The sequence below is a fragment of the Furipterus horrens genome, unplaced genomic scaffold (assembly GCF_987537825.1).
Source record: "Furipterus horrens unplaced genomic scaffold, mFurHor1.1.pri manual_scaffold_2, whole genome shotgun sequence".
Taxonomy (NCBI): Eukaryota; Metazoa; Chordata; class Mammalia; order Chiroptera; family Furipteridae; genus Furipterus; species Furipterus horrens.
This window is the reverse complement of record NW_028327172.1, coordinates 208,376,175-208,399,310: the sequence shown is the minus strand read 5'-3', so window position 1 is coordinate 208,399,310 and position 23,136 is coordinate 208,376,175.

Here is a 23,136-nt window from a genome sequence, read left to right as displayed (position 1 = left end):
AGGGTTTCTGGCTGGTTAAGAGGCTTATGAGTATCACTGCAAGGACCAGGGAACACTTAGAAACCAGGCAGTGTGCCTGTCCATCTGTGTTTCAAGCCTGATGTCTAAGTGCATTATTTAAATACTCAGTACAAATGTCACCATTTGTATACAGAGTATGCAAGTTGCTAGTACATGGGGTATTTTATTCTGGCTGTGCTATGCTTTGAAAAACTATTGAATATCCTTTACCTCATTAAACATGAATCCTGCAGCAAGTCTGAAGATTTATAAAGTGTCTGTATTCCCATTAACCAAGAGAGAAAAATAAACTTTTTAAAGAACAGCGTGACAGAACAGACAGGGCATTTTCCCCTTTCCGCTTTCCCCATTCTCTGTTTGTATACTTCAACCAGAATCATGGAAACCTGGGCTACCATAAAGCTACAGTACATTCTTTCACAGTTCTAAGGCCAGGGCAACTCTTAAGGACTTCAATGTTCAAAGGGAATAAGAGTTATAAAGCCATACAACGTTGGCCCCAAACACTACATGAATAGGACAAAGAAAATCCACTGGGGTGGATAACGTGGGTTTAAAACAACAGAGGTAGGAAAACCATCGATGCTGACAGAGCTCCAAGGTAGGCAGGCAGGTGGTGCTTTGATAAGTAAATGCTCATTTCTGAAATATGTAACCAGGGATTTTGGTTTTCTATATGGCTCCAAGGCAATCTATGAGGAGACGCCCAGGACACATGCCATTTTTTAAAAAAAATTAGAGCCTAATTTCTCATGGGTGACCCACTTAAGCTCTTTATCTAGCTTCTGTCTATTAAAGCATTGGGCTTTCAGCATGGGCTCAGGTCTGAGAGGAAAGAAAGGAAGAAGGGGGTCCCAGAGCTGATTCTAGGCTCAGGTGTGGGCTGCCCACATGACACTGCACAGTGAAGGTGGAGGGGATCTCATTTCCTGTGGTTCATTTTACCCAAATCCTCTTTCTGACCCCCCCCCCCCCCCCTTGCTTCTTACTATCCTGTAAGGCAGGAACAAATTTACATTTCCTGGGGCATTTTTGACCCAGAAATTCTTTAAAGTAGCACTGACCTTCCCATTTGCATATTTGTCCGATTGACAAATATGCAAATAATCATAACCTTTGAAAGGGTCCTGAGCTCCCAGGTTGTGAGGGAAATCAAGAGAACAGGGTATACCCATTTCGGTTTTGTTGTCTGTTTCAGCAACTGTAACCTCCGGATGGAGAAGCAGGGTTCAAAATGCAACTCGCATAGCATCTAGCACAATAATGTTGTTCAATTAAATTGATTTGTACAGAGATCAAATCACATTTGCAGATTTCCATTTGTGATTTTCCAGATGGCTCCAAGGCCTGTAGGTAATTTGTGTGGTAGTTTTATTATCTCCCCCTCCAGATTTTCATTTCTGTGCTCAAATCTTCTCTATCCTACATCAACCTTGTGAAGCATCCATGCTGTCTGAGCACAGACAACTCCAGTAATAAAGAATTTACTAATAAAGTTAAATATGCACGTGCCACCCGTTCCACTGCTGAGGGACTGAAGGACATTCACCTGAGTAAAACAGTAGTGTTTTAATGCAAAATTTGTGTGCAAATGTTTGTCACTTTACTCTTAATCCATTGAAAATACCTGAAATCGTCATTAACATGTCAATTGGTAAACAAACTGTGGCCCATCATATTATGGGATATTACTCAGCAATAGAGAGGAATGGACTCCTGATACTGCAGCAATGTAGGGAACCTCAAACGTATTGAGGTAAATGAAAGAAGTCAGCCCCAAAAGGCTACATTCAATATGATTCCATGTATATGACATCGTGGAAAATACCAAACTGTAGACACAGAAAATGGATCAATGATTGTCAGACGCTGGGGTAAGAGGGAGGGATGATTACATAATGAAATGGGATGGTTTTATGAGCTAACTTCTGTATTTTGATTTTGCTGGTGGTTATGTGATTATATATTTGCAAAACTCAAGGAGCTATGTATGAAAAATATAAATTTTACTCTATACTATATACTGCAATAAAAGCTACTGATATAAAAATAAAGAATGCGAGTCACATAGGATTAAGTTTCAGCCCAGATCATGTACTTCGGAAATGTCATAGGGTTTTAGAGAAGTGAATCATCATAAAGTAGAAGGTCAGAAAGTTATGACAGAGAACATAATATTTTATTTGGATCTTAAAAATGTTTATTGGTAAAAGGAAGAGAAAAGAGCAAGTACATAATGGTGAGGGGAACCATTTTGAACAAACTGTGATAATTTTGTACCAGAATGACTGATTGATTGACTGATTTATTTAATTTTAATTTGGTTTAATTAAATTTATTGACTTTATTGGGGTTACATTGGTTAATAAAATACATAGGTTTAAGGTGTACAATTCTATAATACATCATCTGTATATTGTATTTTGTGTTCATAATCCTAAGTCATGTCCTTTTTCCTTTTTGTTTTGCCTAAAAACTTAGAAAAAACAACCAAGTCTAATACAGATTTAAATCCACGTTTATATCCCTGCTATATTAGAAATCAGCTATAAGATCTTGGATAAGTAACTAAAAATATTTGATCTTTCACTTTGATATCCTTATAAGAATAATAACAATTCCTGTTTTAAGATTCAACATCTAAGAAACATTTACTTAGCCCCTAAATAATTCCAGACATGTCTGACAAATTCCAGCTGAGGAACCATGTATAAGTTACTGAACCTCTCTGAAATATTTTTCTGTTCTCTAAAGAAAGAATGATGATGATACTTACATGCGACAGTTGTTGAGAAGACAGTATACAATCATGTGGATGGTGAGTATTCAGATTGACCAGGCAGAGAGATACCATATTCATAGACAAGAAAGCAAGAGGAAATCTGGTGGATTTAGGAAACTTAAAAGAGTTGATGTGGTTGACCCTCAGGGAAAAAGAGGGAAGAGTGGTTGAGAAGAGATGCACAATAGTTAAACCATGAACTGTGTGTGCTTTGGCCAGAAGTCTTTATTTTATTCCTAATTATGAGAATAGCAATGGAAAAGTGTTGACTGATGTAGAAATATTTGGGAGGCAAGTTTTATAGAGTTTAGTGACAAATTGTAATGGGAAATGAGGGATAAGAAGGAATCTGGGACAACTCATTAATTTCTGACTTCAGTGACTGGATATCCATAGTGTCAATAACTACCTTGGAAATGAAGGCCTAAAAAGAGGTGCATGTGTGCCCGTGCCTGTGTGTGTGTGTTGGACCAGAGGTTGGAAATGGTTAATGAGTTGATTTTAGAAATGTTGGGTATTCATAGGGAATGGCTATCAAGTGGAAAATTTCTTCTATAGTTCAGAAGAGAAGTGTGAGCCTAAAGGAGATTTATAAATATTAAGAACATAGGTGATAGTTGTAGGTATAGGAATAAAAGAAATCAAATAAATTGAATATGGCAGAGAAGAGACCCAAAGATATAACTCCAGGAACTACACATATGTGATGTCTAGGATGAGGAATTGAGTTCAAGATGGAGATTTGGAGAGACTATACAGTAAAGAGTAAAGGCTAGTTAACATTAATTGAGGGCTTATTATATAATAGACAGTGTGCCAAGTTACATATAACAGCATGTGTTTCCCCCACCCCTACAGTCCATTCAAACCCCTATGGGACTGGTTCTTTCTGTCTATCTGAAACAGAAAAATAGGTCAGAGCTCATGAATTTTCTGTTCACTCATAGATAATAAAAAGGGTTTTATAACTCCACAGAGGAGTCTCAATTCAATCATTAATTTGTCCAGAATGGTGTAATAATCAAGATCTTACAACTTTGAGGACCAGATTATCCCTCCCATCTCTAAGCTAGAACCTGTTTTCAAGCTCATTACTTGCAGGGATAGAGCTGAGACTTCTTTCCACTACCAGTACTTCTGTTCTTCCTCTCATCTGTTAATAGACTTTTGACCAGAGGAATTTGAGAAATTTTGGCAGTGATGGAAAGAGAGAGATAAAAGGAGCAGGAAAATTATTTTATTCCAAAAAATGTAGATTAATTAGTTTTGGTGCACTTTGGGTCTAGGAAGTGTTTGATGTTGATTTATTTACTCAATGCAAAGTTCCCTGCATTTTTAAGAGATCTTTTTTCCATCCCTGGGAACTTGCTAATTCTCTAGGTAGTCTCTGTGTTAACATTATTGCTTGGTTGATTCTGACCTATTAAGCTTGTAAGGGACAGAAAATACAATTCTAGTTTCCAAAGGATCTTCCAAGGTCCCTTGCTTATCCATACATGGGAGAATGAAACTCTTTTAGTCTATTTCACTCTCTCATGTATGGTCTACTACAGATGCTTCTGGACATACATAGTCTGTCCAGAAAAAGTTCAACCATTGTTAATATAATGAGAATAGTTTGAGCAACATTGATGTAACCTGGAAGCCAAGGAGAGTGGGCTAGAATGCACATGTGTGAACAATGATGACTTCACTGTACTAGTCAGTGGGGGTGTTAGACGCCTTTGAGTGAGCATGTGTACTGTGTGGTCATCACATCCAAAATGGCTGAGCAAGTAGAACAAAAAATCTGCATCAGATTTTGCATTAAGCTTGAACATTCCTTCATGGAAACTATTCAGGTGATTCATAAGGATGCAAATATGGGCAACTGGTGATTGGCAGCTTCATCATGACAATGTGCCCACTCATGTGTCACATCTCCTGCAGAGTTTTTTTGGTGAAACATCAAATCACCCAGGTGACTCAACCCCTCCTACAGCCCAGAGTTGATGTCCTGCAATTTCTGGCTTTTCCCAAAGCTAAAATCACCTTTGAAAGGAAAGAGATTTCAGACCATTGATGAGATTCAAGAAAATACGACAGGGCAGCCGATGGCAACTGGGAGAACTGTGTGAGGTCTCAAGGTGCCTACTTTGAAGCAGACTGAGGTGTCATTGCTCTATCTACAATGTTTCTTGTATCTTGTATCTTCTTCAATAAATGTCTCCATTTTTCATAGTGCATGGCTGTATACTTTCAGGACAGACCATTGCATAATGGGGTTTTATCTTGGTAAACCCATTGTAAGTTGAAAATATCATAAGTCAAAAGTGAATTTAATGCACTTAACCCACTGAACATCATAGCTTAGCCTTGAACAACATGGGTTTGACCTGTGCAGGTCCACTTAGTATCTATTTTCAATAAATGCTGTAAATATATTTTCAGTTCCTTATGATTTTCTTAATAACATTTTCTTTTCTCTGGATTACTTTATTTTATGCAATACTTTTAACATATAAAATATGCTAACTGACTTTTTATGTTATCAGTAAGGCTTCTGGTCATCAGTAGGTTCTTAGTAGTTAAGTTTTGGGGGAGTCAAAATTTATACAAGGATTCTTTGCTTTATGGGTGTGAGGACCCTAACCTGTGCATTGTGGAAGGGTCAGCTGTACAATGTAGAGAACAGATTGTTTATCCTCCTGATCACGTGGCTGGCTGGGAGCTGAGGTTCTCTGCTATTGTCCAGCATCATGAGAGATTATCATTCTGCATATTCCTAGCCCAGAAAAGCTCAAAATTCAAAGTGCAGTATTCCCTCACTTATCGTGGGTATTACATTCTAGACCCTAGCCCTCTGCGATAGGTGAAAATCCATGAAGTATTATTTTAGTATTTATATATATTTTAAGGCTTTATAAACCCTTCCCACACACTTATAAACCATTCCCAGTCCCTTATTAACCTTTCCCTCTTCCTTATTAATCTTTTCCACACTTTTATAAACACTACTTTTGTTCTTAAACATATTCTACACTCTTAAACCTACGTAACATCAACAACATACGTATACAGCACCGTAAAATCCCACGATATAGTGAAAAATCCACAATAAATAATTAAATATAATATTTTTTAAAATCCCGTGATACAGTGAGGCCGCGATAAATGAACCGTGATATAGAGAGAGACTACTGTATGGATTCTACCGAATGCATATCGCTTTGGCACTACTGTAAAGATGAAAAGTAGTACGTTGAATGATCATAAATTAGGGGACCTCTTTAGTAGTTCATAGAAGTCAGACACTTTGGGCTTACCTTCAGAAGCAATGCAATTAATTTCAGAACTGCCGTTGCCATGGTGCTGTTTCAGCTGGTCTAATTTTAGTCAGCCTCTCCCTCTTTAGATTACTCAGGCAAGAAACGGAAGTGAATTCACTTTGCTTCAAAATCCTGGACAGTCTTGAACCTCAACCTGGAGTGTGCCTTCTTAAGTTTTCTGCATAAATTGATTCAAAAATAATTTACTTAATTTGATTGACTTGAAAGGATTTTTGACTTGAGAGGTTTTTTGTTCTCATTTGCATAAAAGTCTTCTCTAAAACAAAAAAACATGGAGAAGAAAGACTTTAGAGTGCTGACTCATGCCTGGAGATGCTGCTGTTGTATTTCGGAATGAATAAATTCAGTTGAGCAATAATTAAAATAGCTAAACCGATTTAGACTTAATAGGACTCATGCTGAAGGCAGACTGAAGGCTTAGAATTCAAAGAATTCAAGAGTGATCGGACATCAAGGGCAAGGTTTCTGTCTATACTGACTTAGCAGGATTCTGGACAAGACTGGGCTATGCAGGCCCAGGAAGGACCGAGGCCAAGGTTGAGGCCTAGTGGAGCCTGACTACAATTTGGTCAAGGAAAGAGTCTCTGTCAGTGGTGTATAAACGTGCAATATTATTCAGTCTTACAAAGAAAGGAAATTCTGATCCTTCAGCATGGATGAGCTTTGAGGACATTATATGAAGTGAAAACAGCCAGCCACAAAAAGACAAACATTGTAGGATTCCACTTCCGTGAGGCAGCTAGAGTAGTAAAATTCATGAAGAAAGTAGAATTCTGGTTGCCAAGGTCTGCGGGGAGGAGATAATGAGGAGTTGTTATTTAATAGGTGCAGATTTTCATTTTTGCAAGATGGAAGAATTTTCTAGATTGGTTGCACAACAGCGTGAATGTACTTATCGCTATTGAATTGTACACTTAAAAGTGGTTGAGATGGTAAATTTTGTTATACTTATCACAATTTAAAATGAATTTAAAAGTTCATCAGTAGTGTGCACACTGCTCCTTGCTATCCATCATCAATTAGATTTTAGAAAAGATTGAGCCTTAGAACAACTTCATTGAAATTTATTGTGTTGAAATATATTTACTGTAATTGAATCCTCTAAATTCTGGTTGCTTTTTAAAAAGTAAAAACTGGTTGGAACACTTTAATTAAATAAATGGAATCCATGCACCTTCAGAGTTTGACAGTTTTATTGAATTATAATTATTGAAAACAAAACTTGCAAATGAGAAATCATTGATATTAATCACAAAAAAAAAGGAAAGTTATAAAATTAAATAATGAGTGCTCATCACTTCTCGGCCTTTTGGCTAAGATAAAGTGTAAATAATGAATGCTCAAATAATGTGTAAGATGTAATCTGCAATTCACTATTTGTGCTTTGGAACGTCTTAACTTGGTGAGAAAACATACATTGCAGTTGTTATTGTTCCTTGGTTACATTCATAGTTAATAACAGAATGAAGTGAAATTGATGAGGCCTAATTTTGCAGCATCTAATTTCAAAACATTAAAAATATGAATAGAGAAATTACTTGATGTGTCTCACTGCATCAAAATATTTGTGGAACAAAATATACTTTGAATAGAGAGAAAAAAATGTGAGAATATTTGAATTTAAATTTATGCAATATAACATAGAAAAAATAAACTTAGGATATTCTTTGTACAGCAGAATTTCCTGAGTTTACCAGTCATCTCAGCATGTATAGAAAGAATAGTTTCTCAAATACAAATTTGCTCTGCATGGAACAATCAAAGATGTCAGCAATTTAGAATTTATAAACCTCAAAATTTGAAAAAAAATTTAGGCACATCTTCTCCAATAGCATTGCTAGACTTTAAGTTTTTTGATATTTCTTGAAATTTATGTCCCTACTTAAAAATGTATATATCAAAAATAAATCATCATTATAAAAATTTTTGTGACTCTGCTTTATTCAACTCTTAAATATGTATTCACTAATTTTTGTGGCCAACCCTTCAGTTGTATATTAGACTTTAATTTTTTTAATATTCTCAGTGTGTTAAATGGTATCTCATGGTGAGAAAAATGTAAATTCTCAGAGCTTTATGCCTATATTTTTTATATTGTTCATATCATTTTGGAAATTAAATTTTCTGATTACATATTTTAATTGGGCAGGAGATAAAATTTTTGGATTGCTTATCTTTTTTCTAAACTAAAAATATAAATTTGTTTTATGTTTTCTACTTGTAAAATTACATTTGAGAAGTCACAACTGGGCAAGAAATGACTAAAGCATGCCTGCGTGGGTCACCTGGGAGTGCGCGTGTATTCCTATCCGCTTGTAGATTGTAAGAACAGTCTCACCTCTCACTGGTAACCAATCAGTTACTCCTACCAAGGTGGTGGTTCCTTTCCTTCCCTGCTGGTCCCCTGGGCATAAGTGTTCCAGGAGGCCCAACTGTCATTCCTAATGGTTCTCTCGGACCTTTGTTTAATTCTGTCACTAACTACAGTTAGGGTGTATTAGGGGTCAGCACACTACAGACCGGACCAAATCCAGTCTGCCACTTGTTTTTGTATGGCCTTCGGGGTAAGAATATTTTTACATCATTAAATTGCTATTAAAATAGAAGACAAATAATATTGTGTGGCACGTGAAAATTAAGGGAATTAAAATTTTTATGATCATACATAAGCTTTCATTGCAACACAGACACACCAATTTGTTGACATGTTGGCTTTGTCTGCTTTTGTGCAACAAGGCTGTTGCGTACCTGTGACAGGGACAGTGTGGCCTAAAATATTCATAGTCCGGCCCTGGCCTTTGGTGTCTCCTCGTCGATAGTCATGCTCTTTGTGGTGATCCAAATTATGGTCTGTAATTTTCACAACCTTTGCCCAACTGTGACCCCTTGCTAGTGTTCAAGGAAAGAGCTGACCCTCCTTTCTGAGAAGTGACATCAATCAAGTTGCTTCAGTGTCAGCAAATCTAGGAACACAGCGTCTGGTTTGCCACATGGACCGCATTAACACACACGCAAATAGGTTACCCTGTGTCCTGCTTTGTGCCTGGAAAACCTTGGAAATTATCGTATAGCTTCATTAAGTGCATTTGTCCCCTATCATACACTCCTAGTTTCTTATTAATTATATTTTCACTCTTCTCCACTAAAGAGTTCTGGAGATTCCTCTTCTTATCTTCTTATATCTAATGTCTTGCTGAGCTGTATCAAGGTTAACACTTGATTGAATGCGAGGGTGGGTCAAACCAGAATTTCAAAAAAAACCCTCTAGCAATGTTTTTCCAAGCTGTGGGGTCTTCACTCAAACCATTGCTATATCCCCCCAAAAGCTTTCCGTTGCCTCTAAGGGTTTGTCCTCTTTGCTGATTTCAGCATTTAATTATCTTCTGCTTCTTTTTTTCCCCTTTTATTGATCTTCTTGGTTACTACTTCGGCTATGTTCTTTCTTAGTCATTATAAAACTAAAAAAAGCAGCAAAAAATAATTTTAACTGATTAAAAACAGTTTTATTGAGGTATAATAGACATACAAAGGGCTACAGCTATTCAATGGACACAATTTGATGAGTTTAAACATTTGTAAACACAGGCGGGAACATAACCACAATCAAGGTAAGGCACATAGCTAACATGTTCCAAAGTTTTCTTGTGTCCTTTTGTTTATGGTTGGTGTTTTTGTCTTTTTAAATGGGGAGTTGTTGTTCAATGGGTACAAAGTTTGTTTTGCTGGAGGAATAAGGCCCAGAGATCTGCTGTACAGCATATTGCCTCCAGTTACCAGTGCGGTCATGTGCACCTCAACATTTGTTAAAAGGGTAGATCTGATGACAAGCGCTTTTAACACACACACACACACACACACACACACACCCTGAGATTTAAGTGTAAACTCAGTAAGGTGAAAGGAAGAAGCTTCGAATAATCTAATTTTCTATTATAATGGTTGGGACTAGCACCTCGCCCTCATGATTATTTGTACTTCAACACAAGTACCTATAGTTTAGCTTGTATTAGCTCACAACTTCTCAACTGCAGGAGTTTTGTTTTTTTTTTTTAATAAATGCCCATTTATTTATTTATTTATAGAGAGAGGGGAAAGGAGAAAGAGAGGACCTAGTCATGTGCCCTGCCTGGGAATCGAACCAGCGATGCTTGGTTCGCACGCTGATGCTCAATCCACTGAGCCACAGCAGCCAGGGCCGCAGGAGGTTTTATAATACATCCTTAGTAAGGGCAGCATCTGCAGAGCTCACAGCCAAGTGCAGATTAGAGAAATCGTGGAAAAATAATTTCCCTCTAGCTAAATCTCAGCTGCCTTTTCTCCTGCTTCACGTTTTTGTGGACCTGACTGTCCACTTAAATGTCTGCCTTCATGAGTTTGCCTGAAGTGTGGGAGAAAGACAGGGCTCATCAAGCTGACAGGATCCTGAAACACTTTGAATCAGTTGTTCTGACTACTTTTGGCTGAGTCAGTTTGTCATAATCCTGATATGAGCTGACATCACGTGCGAACACATCATGGCTGACGGGGATAGTTCATAAGCTGACATAGTCCTGACCCAAAAACTTCTCCAAGAGCAAGAATTCCACTTGAATTCATCTATTGTGATTTTGCTCAGCCTAAGGAGTAGATGTGTCGACACGGATATGGTTGTTCACCCGGCCAGCGTTTACTGAGCACCGGCTGTAAGTTAAGGTCTCAGATATAATTAAGACACCTTCAATCCCCTCAGGGGTCAGATTCTAGTATAGAGACAGACTCATAAATCATTCTACACATTATGACAAAAGTAGGTACATGGGGAGAAAGAAAGACTTCTTAGTGAAGGAAATACTCATGCTAAGAACAGGGATGTGTAGCAGTAATTGGGGCAACAAGACTTCCCATCCCAGCCAGAGGCATGGGTACTGGTGGGCTTCTAAAGATCTCTCCTGCCACCTCCAGGAGCCACACCTCACAGCATTCTTGTCCTTGTGCAGTTTCCAACCCTGGAATCTGGGCCAGCCCTTTGATTCACTCTTGGTCAGTGCATGGGTAGAATTGCCACTATGTGACTTCTGAGGCTGGATCTTAAGAAATCTTACAACTCCATCTGGGCCTCTTAGAACTCTAGCTTTTAGGATTGTGCATCCAGGAACCCACCTCATAAGTGTATCTGCTTGAGGCCCCCGTGTTGTGAGAATCCTGAGCCTTGTGGAGAGACTCAGAGGATGGGACATGACACTGGGGAGGACAGTCCAGGGAGCCTCATGTCAAGGCACCTGGCATGTGCATGATGAAACTATTCTAGAAGTGTGTCTTCCAGCACTGACCACCTTAGCTAAAGCCACATGGAGCCAGGCCCTTCCTAGATTCATGATCCTCAAAAATGTGAACAAAATAAAGGTTTTTTTTTCAAGCCATCAAGTCATGTAGAAGTTTGTTGCATAGCAATGAATAACTAGAATAGAGGGTTTAGGTGCAAAATGCAGAGGTATGAAAAGGTCCATTCTAACCTGGGAATAGCACATAGTTTAGTAGCTTAGTGTGGCTGGAGAAAGAATGCTGGGAGAAATATATTAGGTGGAATATTTGCAATTAGTTGTTTGGGGATTTTTGCTCAGTCTGAATCCAAAGGTGGTGCTCACTTCAAGCATTAAAAAGGGACACATGATTCAGATGAGGCTTCTTGTTTCTCTCCTCCAATCCTCTCATTTTTCTCTCTCCTACTCCTTTACTTCTCTCCCTCTCTCTCTCCCCCCCTATCTCTGGTTGTCATTGTTTTCTGCAGTGGGAAAGATGACAATAAGCAACTTCGGGTTCACCTTACTGTAGTTTCGTAATTCTTTTACCTTCTGCTCCAAACTGAATAATCTAAGAGAAAGACTCTTATTGGCCTCACATAGTTCATTTGTCTATCCCTGGATTCAGCAGGTCAAGGTCAAGTTTTCTGCTCAGGAATTGAGGTTGAGGATACTATGGGTAGTAGGCAGAAGTTGTATAGAAAAAAATTAATAAAGTAAGAAAGAGCTATTTTCCCAAAGAACAGGGACTGTTAGATAATAGTTGTTCACTACAGAGAGAAGAGTAGGAAGTAACACATTTCAGAAAGTGTTTGTCATGCAAAGTGAAATATTTGGGATGTATTTGGGAATTTTTACCTAAGAGTGTTACATAGTCACTTTAGCTTTTAAATGATTAGATCTGCTCTCTTGGCTTTATTGTCTGCCAAAGCTGTATGCTTTTATTTTTCTATACTTAACCTTATTTCATTTTTACAGGAATGTAATGATAATTTTCTCTTTGCAGGGAACATATTGGTGCATTTTCTTTCAATTGTATGGATGGGTTTGTGTCAAGGGAACCATATTGTCTCACTTCATCCCTATGACATGTAGTTTCGAGATACTTAGGAAGTCTATAGCTATGGTATCACTTCCTTAATTAACTGATTTATTTGCTAAATATTTAATGAAATTTTTTTTTCCCAGGCTAGATGGGTGGATAAACAGATAGATAGATAAATAGATATAATTGGCCTTGGCTTTCCCAGTGATCAGCATAAGTGGGGATGCGTACACAAAGATAGTCAGTTATACTAGTTTTGATTTTCTACAAAGGAAACAATAAAATTGAACCAATTTCTCAGAAGTTTTAAAAAAAGAAATTTCTCCTATGAATTTCTATAGAAGACACACAAATAAGAGAGGTACTTAATGTTTTAAGTATATCATTTTACCGAAAAATATATTCAGAAATTTTATGACACAAATAAGGGACAGTCCCTACCTTGAATTACTTACACAATAGTATAAAAAAAGGTGTAATCATATCTCCAAGTAATTACGATTATGATGTATAATTGCATTTCTTTCAAATGCATGCTTTTCAAGAATAGGGTCCTCTCTAATGTATCTTGGGGATGTAGTTGATCAGGTAGACAGGTTAGGCAGACATTGAAATGATTTTAGCTTGAAGTAATAAAAGAGAATTGGCTGTGGAAATAGAAAAAGGCACTATGTTTTGGAAAAAAAAAACAACAACAACAACACTGCATGAGGAGAAAGCAGGTCTAAATGTTTTAAAACTCCTGCTCTGACAAACTGTATGGCATTGGGCAAGTTACCCCTCCCCTGCAAGATCGCACTGTCTCACCAATAATACACGTAAAGTAACGTAAGTCAGTGTGACCTCTAAGATCCCTTTTACCTCTAAAATCTTACTAATCTATCTATTATGCATCTAAACTGATGTGCCCAAACACCCTGAGGTGAGTTATGCACTATTGCATAAAACCTGGACGGTGGATTAAACATAATATAATGGAAGGGTCTAGACATTTGACAGTGAACTCTAAGGTAAAAGGAGTATAGTCAGATTCTGTTTTACTCTGAGGTTTTTACTCAGATTTCACCTACTCTTTTTCAAACACGGTGAAAAGGATAGATGGAGTTTCGGTCTTCATAGTGCTTACCATTTGGCGGAGGAGACAGAAACAAATAAAACAAACAAATAACTAAATCACCGCGTTGTGATACATGAAGGACAAAGAGCACTGCAGGCAGCAATCAGAGGGTCCTGGAGAAGGGGAACGCAGAGGGGGCGTGGTCAGAGGCCGCAGCTTTGAGTTGTTGACATTTACCAGAGGCCTTGACCCGAAGGATAAGAAGACCGAGGGGACCAACTTTCAGGTAAAAGCAAACAAACAAACCTATTCAGGTCAGGAGACTAGAAACGAGACAGTATACTCAAGGACCTACACAGAATTCTCTGTCGGGTAAAAAGAAATGAGGAGGGATGAGACCCAACATGAGCCTGGTGGGAGCTGGGAGGTTGGAGTTCCCCGCTCAAGGATTTTCTGTTATTTAACTTCGCTGGTAAGGTTTTTCAAGCAAAAAAACGCAGCAAATATAAATTGAATTCTTAGTTTTTGCCCGGTGCTGTCTCCATTGCCTTTTACATGTCAATTAATTTAATCCTCACAACAGCTCTCTGAGGTGGGAACATCGGTTGCGATGAGGCATCCGGATGAAGGGAGGTTAATGAACTTGGGGGAGATCACACAGCCAGGGCGTTTGGGAACTAGATTTGCTCCCAGGCAGCCCGGCTGCAGAGCCCGTGATCGCAACGCATGGAATGTGCTCTACGGACATGTTTCATGACTTGGAGGTTTCAGGTGCTTGATTTGTGTAGACTGAAAACATTCCAAAAACGATGTTTTTCTGCTGCTTTTGAAGAAGAACGGCTTGACACGGTACCACCATCCAGGGAGAGCCTGCGAATACTATGAGCCCAACTCCTTCAAAGTGGAAAATGCTCCCCCCACAAAATAAAAAAGAAGAACAGAGGGCGAGCCAGGGGGTTGCTGATGATATTTGAAAGACTCGTTAAAAAAACAAACAAACAAACAAACAAACAACAACAAAAAACCTGTCTCACCACACACTTCTCTTGGGTATTCAGACTGAGTTAGTGAAGTTAACCACTGCATAACTTTGATTTGTATTATTCTGGACCTGTTGCTTCAGTTAAAAAACTGAACCAGATCTGCAGTGAGATGGGGAAGATCTATGTTTAAAGATAAATAGACAGGTTAGGTGGGTAATAATCGAATAGATAGATTCATGAATGCATGCATGGATATACAATGATAGAGCTGAGAGGTAGCTGATACATAGGAGACAGAGCAGTATAGAAATGGGTATCATAAGAGAAGGTATCTAATGACTCTGCTATTATTGATATGCCAAGCAAACAATCATGAGAGGAACATGCATTTTGAGTGTGCTCTGTGTCAGTTAATGTTCCAAGCCCTTCACATAAATTCTTTTCATTCTTTCATCGGCACCATGAGTTATGTATAATTATCCCCGTGTTACACGTGAGGACACTGGGGTCATAGAGTTAGTAAGCGGCGGTGCCGGGATTCGTGCCCACCGAGTCCAGCTGCAGCCTGTTCCCTCACCAACACCCTCTGCTCCGCCTCCTGCACATCTTAACTCGACCTCCCTTGCTGCTGTCAGGAAAGACTCGCTCCTTTTGCTTTTCCTAACCTCACCCTGTGCAGTGTAGCAACACTGAATGATATTTCTGATGGCTGTCAAAGAGAGGAACCAATTAAAATGGAAGAGAATGTCAGTTTCCTCTTTGCAGGGCAGATCCTTAAAATAACATTTTATCTCTCCTCTCTGACTTTGCATTTCAAGAGGCAGGCCAGACATCTGGGATGAAGTTTGTATTTTCTAAGGCATCTTAAGTTCGGTGCTCACGTCTTGTGTTCCCAAGGAGACATTCTCCCTCCTGCCCCCACAGCCCTACCCAGAGCCACTTAATGGGTATCTAACAGCTTTGGCGACTGACCTAGTCCACACCTGCTCGTGAGTTGCGTCCATCATATCTCATAGCAGAGTGGAGAAGCTTCCAAAATGTGTGGATGTTCATGGCTTATTGATAAATATGATTTTAACATGTTTTAATACAATCCGCTTAAGAAAAGAAGTTTTGGGGTGTTTGTATTTTAATTTATTTCCCAGTCTGCAAGATTATATCACTAAAGGAAATAAGAATTTTTAAAATATTACTGCACTGAGAAGAAAAAGTACTTATAGTGTGTTATTTAGCAGAATATTTACAACTCTGTTGACCTTGTTGATTGAGCATGACTAAATATTACATATTAAAAAAACATTTATCAAAAAAAGGGAACAGTAACTTAAAGTTTATTAAGAACTAAACCCCTTGAGACCCAGCTGTGCTAACAACATACCCCAGGCATGCCCCCTACAGAATAATCACATTATGAAAATTGTCATTCTTTATAATTACAATTTCTTATCCTATGCAAGGTCAAAGCTAACGGCTGTCTTTTGAGTGCTTACTGCGAGCTCAGTCTTGTTCTCAGTGTGTTATGAGACAACTCGTGGAACCCTCATATGTCTATGTGATTGTTACTATTATCATGTCCATTTCACAAATGTAGAAACTGAGGCACTGCTTGAGTTACATTGCCAAGGTTCTCCATTAGAGCAGGTGTGTACACCTAAGGATTTTCTCCAGAGAGCGGCTGCTCTCATAACTGCAGTGCGGTCCTGCTGTGCACATGGGGCATAGTTCAGAGGGAAAACCTCTTAGATGAGATTATCCTGGGCTGGGTCTTGAAGGATCTGATATATCCTTGGAATTTCTGAGGGCCAGTCTTTCTCCTACATTAATATCAGCAGGGGATTGTTTTTGGTTGGAAATTTTCTTTATTTTCCCTGCACACACTCATACTCATGAATAGCAAATTTGGAGTTGCTTCCTCCTCTCTGTTCAATCCTACTCTTCCCATCTCAAGTAAGGTTTTATGGTGACAGATCAAAACCCCCTTGAGCAGAGTATCAGTTTTGCACCATAGTATGACTATGATTTGGTCTGATTTCTGGGTGTGAGGCTGTGTTTCTCTACTGCACTAACTACCTAACTTACTCTGGCCATGACCATGGTTCTATTCAACCCTCAGTTTCCACTGTGGTCCCAGTGGTGGTTGGAAAGCCAAGCCATAGCCTGTGTCCCTGTTCCCTGCTTCATGTAGGGGACACATTGCTCAGTGCAGATGAACTTCGGAGCCCTTCTTCCTGTTTCAGATCCCAAACACAAACCTAAGCAAGAGCCCTGGCTCCCCTCTGCATGTTTCTGTTCCTTTGCAGGACTCACTGAGATGTTTATCATCACAAATTCATTTTCTTTTTAATATCTTTTACAATGTTTCATTTTTTACAGTGGAGGAGGAGTGTGAAGTCAGATTTCTCAGCAAACGCATTCCGCCATCTTGGCTAAAATTTACATAATTGTGGTTTCATTATATGATGCTTCTTTCTCAGTCTTATCTCCATTATTCATAAAAACCTGGTAGATTAGATATTGCTGTTCTTTTTCAATTAAAGTTGATGTACAATGTTATATTAGTTTCAGGTGTACAACAGGGTCATTAGATATTTATATACTTTACAAAGTCATCATCCCAATAAGTCTGGTGCTCATCTGACACCATATGTAGTTATTACAATATGTTCCCTCTGCTATACTTTACATCCCTATGACTATTTAAAAAAATGTTAATATGTACTTCTTAATACCTTTCACCCTTATTGCCATATCCCCTTCCATCTGGTCACCATCAATTTGTTCTCTGTATCTATGAGTTTGTTTCTGTTTTGTTAATTTATATTGTTTTTTAGATTCCACTTATAAGTGGAATTATACAGTATTTGTCTTTTTCTGTCTGACTTATTTCTCCTAGCATAATATCCTCTGGGTCCAGCCATCTTCTCACAAATGGCAAGATTTCAGTGTTTTTTTTTTATTTTATTTTATATTTTATGGCCAAGTAATATTGCATTGTATATAAGTACCACATCTTCTTTATCCAGCAATCTATTAATGGACACTTAAGTTACTTCTATAGATAATACTGTTTTTATCTTACAGTAGGAGAAACTGAGTCAGACCTTTTGTAATTAAGCCTGCAGAGTGGTATGGCAAGACTTAGATATATGTCTTCTTACAACTGGATTTAAATTACAGTGGTCAGGAGCATGGGGTAGGAAATCAGATGATGGGGGATTCATGGACAGTCCCATTCAGCACCTGAATTTTTTTGTCCATGAAATGGAATACGTAACAATTGCTGTGACAAACCATTGTTTATGTGAAATGTTAGCACAGTGCTGGGCAATTTACAAATGCTCTCCGAATAGTCATTGATATTAGTTTCTATATTCAGCTATCTCTCCATGTCCATAGGTAAGTTAGATTTCCAATGTACCCTGGAATTGAAGTCTATTAATCTGGAATTATACACGCAAAATACTCTTAAAAATAATATCTATCTATTTCCTTTCATTATTTCAGCATTGAGTAAATTCCCCTTGGCCTTTCATTGGCTCCAAAATATTGAGTTTTTCTTTTTTAATTTTTTTTTATTTTGGGAGATGCATATATACGTCAAGATTGGATTGGGGGTCATGAGAAGTTATTTTATGATCCATGGTGACATTCACCCTTCCCTGCTTTCCTATCTGTTTTTATGAGGGCTGGTCATATTTTACATTAGTAATAAATCTTCAATTTACCATGTGGAACAAATTTGAAAAGAATAATTTAATGGTACATGTTTTTATATAAATTCCCTTTTGTTTCCTAATGGTGCTTTTAAGCCTACTCTATATTTCTGGTGGTCATTAATGCTACTCACTTCTGTGTTTCTGAAAGATTTCTTCTATACTAGAGCAGTGCTTCTTAATTTAATATGTAGAGGAATCACTTGGGGATCTTATAACATTGCAGATTCTGATTTTGTGGGTTTGCAATGAAATTCTGCATTTCTAACAGGTAGCAAACATTGAGTACATGACTGATAACTCCTTAAAATAAGAGCTTTTAAAATATATGGATTCCTGGGCCCTATTCTCAGAGATTCTGACTCAGTAAGACATAGATCAGATGTCTATATTTTTGAATATCTGCATAGTTACCTTTGATAATATGCTTTGTTTTGGAACTGCCAAATATATTTCAATTTTGAATGCTTTGATTTATATGCAGCTTATCTTTGTAGTCTACTCTTATATGCCCTCTTTTTTGTCTATACTGTAGGCACATCAAAGTATTTATAATTCCCTGGATATGTCATCTCTTCATGTGCTATTTCCTTTCCTTTAAGAAATAATATTTTGATTCTTTTTATTGAGGAAATGACCACTTATCCTTTCAGATCCAGCTCTGGCATGACCTTATCTTGGTAACCTTTTCTGATGCTCTAGTCTAGTGGTTCTCAAATGGGAATGATTTTTGTCTCCCTCTCAAGACCTTTAAAGACAATTGATAATGTCAGAAGATATTTTTGGTTGTCATAATTTTGGAGGATGCTCCTGGCATCTAGTGGGTAGAGGTCAGTGATGCTGCTAAAAATTCTACAATAAATAGAACAGCCATAAGGAATCATCTAGCCCAAAATGTCAATAGCTGAGGTTCAAAATCCTGTTCTATGCTGAGTTAGATGGTTCTCTCTTATTTTCCTTCTGAGTGATTCTATCTTATAATTTATCAATCCTAATTTTTTATTATCTATTTTTCTTTCCCCCCAATAGCCTGTTATGTACTTGGACAACTGATTGTCCCTTTCGTCTCTATTTCCTCATAACCTGTTGATTAGCATGTACATGTGTGTGTGAAAATAAATTGTTAAATGTCTCCTTGAATACATAAATGAGTTTACAAATAAACTCATGTGCAGTGTTTTTGGTGAGCAGATGGGCTAACCCAAGATCTAGGTAGATTCATGGATCCTGGTTAGGGGTGAGATGTTACCCCAGCCTGAAAAGTATAATATCAAGTCATCAATCACCAACTGCAGAGTCAACCTTCTGAGAAAAACTCCATTTATCGTTTGCCAATTGGAAGGAATACAATTGACTAGAACCAGCTGGCTTTGGCCTCTCCAAAAGGCTGTGACCCATTTAATCAGTTTGGAATGCACTCATAACTTTGAAGGTGGATCAGGAAGGATGGCAAACATGGACAGAGTCAGCTAAGACTAACAATCTCCCCATTTAAAGTGTTTGATGTAAGAGACACAATGATTAAAAAAGAAAAAAGCTATGTGAGTGGGGTCAGGGGTAAGGGTAGGAAGATGGGTCATTCTTTATGATTTTGAAAACTGACAAACTCTGTTTAGTTTGGAAAGACCTGAAAAACCTCACATAACTCAGCCTGTGCTTCATTTCATCAACAGTGTGGGGAAGTAATGAAATCTGCAGTTTCTGCTTTCTATCTGTCATCTAAGCCATTCCAGGGACAGTAATCCTGGGTAGTGTCTTTCAGTTGAAGCCATTTCCCTGGAGAGGTGTAGTTATTAATAAGACCTACATTGAAAGCACATATACTTTCTCCTACCTGGTTTTGATTTTTCCTCTTCCTAATGCAATTTCACTGATCTCTTGGAAACCAGACAAACAAGGGGAGTTCTTCATTGCTCACGCTTTCCAAATGTGCTCCTCAAATTGAAAGGCTCTACTATGTGAAAAATTCAGGTCTAGGAGACTGGAAATAAACTCTTACATTTCTATGGGATATTATTTCTGAAGAACAAACTGACATTTATGTTACTTTACTTATCTCACTCTCATGATTTATTTTCTTTTTCTTTAACCAAAATGGCAACTGGTCCACAATTTTAGTTTCAAGTGTCTTCTCTCTCTTCTCATGCTTTTAGCGCTCATTTCCTTTAATACCTCAATTTAATATTTCCGAACGCCAACTAAGACTCAGGATCCACTGATACTTCATTTTACTGTCACTCCTCCCCCCATGACCTCACTTAATCAGCATAGATTCCAAGGTCCATTACTCAGCCCTTTATCCCTCCTCAATCCTCTACTGTTCTTTTCCTTCATTATATTTTTCTGGTTGAACACCCACCCTGGTTAATTCCAACTCTCTTCCTTTCCTACTCTTGTACTTGAACAGTTAAAGGTGTCTGGAGAGAATGTCCCTTTCTCAGTCCCCACCCGTTACCTCCACCGCCTCACACAGTCACATCTATATTTACTAGTCCCTTTAAATTAATGACTGAGACCTTGCAACTCTTAACACTGTTTCAAAATCCAGCTCATCTATCTAGACCAGGGGTTGGCAAATGTTTTCTGGAAACGGCCAGGTCGAAAGTATTTTAAGCTTCGGGGGCCATACGGTTTCTGTCACAATTTAGTCATCTAGCAGGAAAGCAGCCGTAGACAGTACATGCATGAATGGATGTGGCTGTCCTCCAGCAAAAGTGTGTACAAAACAAGCAGTGGGCTGGCTTTGGCCCACCAGCTCGTTCCATTACCCAGCTTCAGGCCATTTAATCTTCCACAGTCGTAGATGACTATTTTATATCTTCTCGCTTTCCTAAACCTTCTGCACTCACTCTCCACCCCATGCCAAGTCTTTGCTATTAAACTTGCTCTCTGTTTTGTAAAAACATCAAAAGGCATCAGAAAGAAAGAATCAAACCCTCTCTTTTCTCGGGACGTGAGCCCATTTTGCTCGGCACTCCCTCCCACCACGGCGGAGGAAACATCCACATTTCTCTTTGAGGCCAGCCCCACCCTTGAGTACTGGATTCCATCCCATCTCTCTACTTCAGGGAAAGTTCCAGCAATCCTGTCCTCTTTGCTGGATTGTTTATATCAGCATATAAATATGCTACAACAGATGCCATCTTTAAAAAAGGAAAAGAAAAAAAGAAAAGAACGTTCCTTGATTTCAATGTCTCTTCAACTGCAGCCCCCATTTCTCTGCTCCCCTTACAGCACCCCTCACTGAGTTATTTATACCCGTTGTCTGCCTCCTCTCTCTTTCTGCCCTTTCTTGAACCTACTCCCATCAGATTATAGTCCATCATTCTACTACAGCAACTCGTTACAGTCAACCTGCCCCAGTTACCTTTCCATTGTCAGCTCCAGGATTTGTATTTCATGTCCCAGCAACATTTAAAAGGTTGATCATTGTTTCTGGTTTACTCTGTCACCTTCAAGTGGCTCCTAGGATTCACTCTCTCTAATTGCCTCCTGTATCTCTGGATGCTCTTCTCTGGCTCATGATTTCATGATCTGTAGATACCTTCCTTGATCACCACGGTGTTCCCTGTCTCCCTTATCTGCTCTGTTTTGCACATGGCACTGATGACCACAAAACTCATCCTACACTTACATATGTTTATGGTTATTTTCTTTGCCTCTCGTCACTTGAATGTAAGTGCCATGAGCACAAGGAGAGTGTTCTGTTCACCGTTGTATCCTGACACCCAGACCGTTTCTGGCATGCAGTAGAACATTCAACAAATAGTGGTTGATTGAATAGGTGAATCTGTTAAAATCCTGTACTTTTACAATTACATGAGATGTTCAAAGTCTCCTCTTGAGAGTGTCATCCTCTTTTTTTCTACAGAGAACCTTGATACTCAAAGAAGCTAAGTGGTCTGTGCAAAATAACATTACAGTTGAGAAGCAAGCATGCAAAGAAAGATACATTTCGCTACTCTCTTGTTTGTTTTTTGAGAGATGTCCAGCCAGCCTCCCCTTAACACCCCAGTTACGAGAACCTAGCCCAGCAGAAGCCTATCCCGGTCCATTGCTGAAGGGCACCGCCTGTTGGAAAGCTCCCACTTAACCTTTTCTCCGCAGCCCCCGCTCGATCTGATCAAGGATTCTATATTTATGCCTTTAAAAAGTGCATGCCTGAATTTTCATGACCCGTTTCTGCTGCCTTTATTTTCCTCAAGTTGTTAATTCTTTTCTGTGTTCCCAAAGTCCCGTGTGATCTGTGTCCTAGTATATAACAGTGCAATATCTACCTGCCTCGTGACAGGGGCAGGTCTTACCTATCCTATCTCCTGACAAGCTTGGAATGAAGGGCTGTTAATAAAATCAATTTCTGTAGAGTTAAGCACTATACATGGCACTTTTATTGATATAATTTTATTTAATCTTCACAATGTTATAAGTACATGTCCATGTCCATCTTATAGATCAAGAGAATGAGGATTAAAAAGGGGTAATAATGTCCTCATGACACCTGCAGCTTTATTAAGGAATAACTAGATATTCAAATTATACAACATAATAATATAATATACATATATATTGTAGAATGATTACTAAGATCAAGATAACACATCCATCACTTCACATAGTTAACATAGTTAACTCTTTTTCTCTTTTCTTTTTTTTTTTGTGTGTTTGTGGTGAGAAAACTTAAGATCTACTCTTAGAAACTTTCAGGGATACATTACTATATTACTAATTATAATCGCCTTGCTGTACATTAGACTCTCAGATTTTTTTTTTTTTATAATTGAAAATTTGTACTGTTTGACTCACATGTCCCCATATTCCCCCTTTCCCCACCCCTGGCAACTACCACTCAATTTCTTTCTATTTTATGTTTCTATGAAATAGGCTTTAAAAAAATGTTGTTAGATTACACATATAAGTGACACAATAC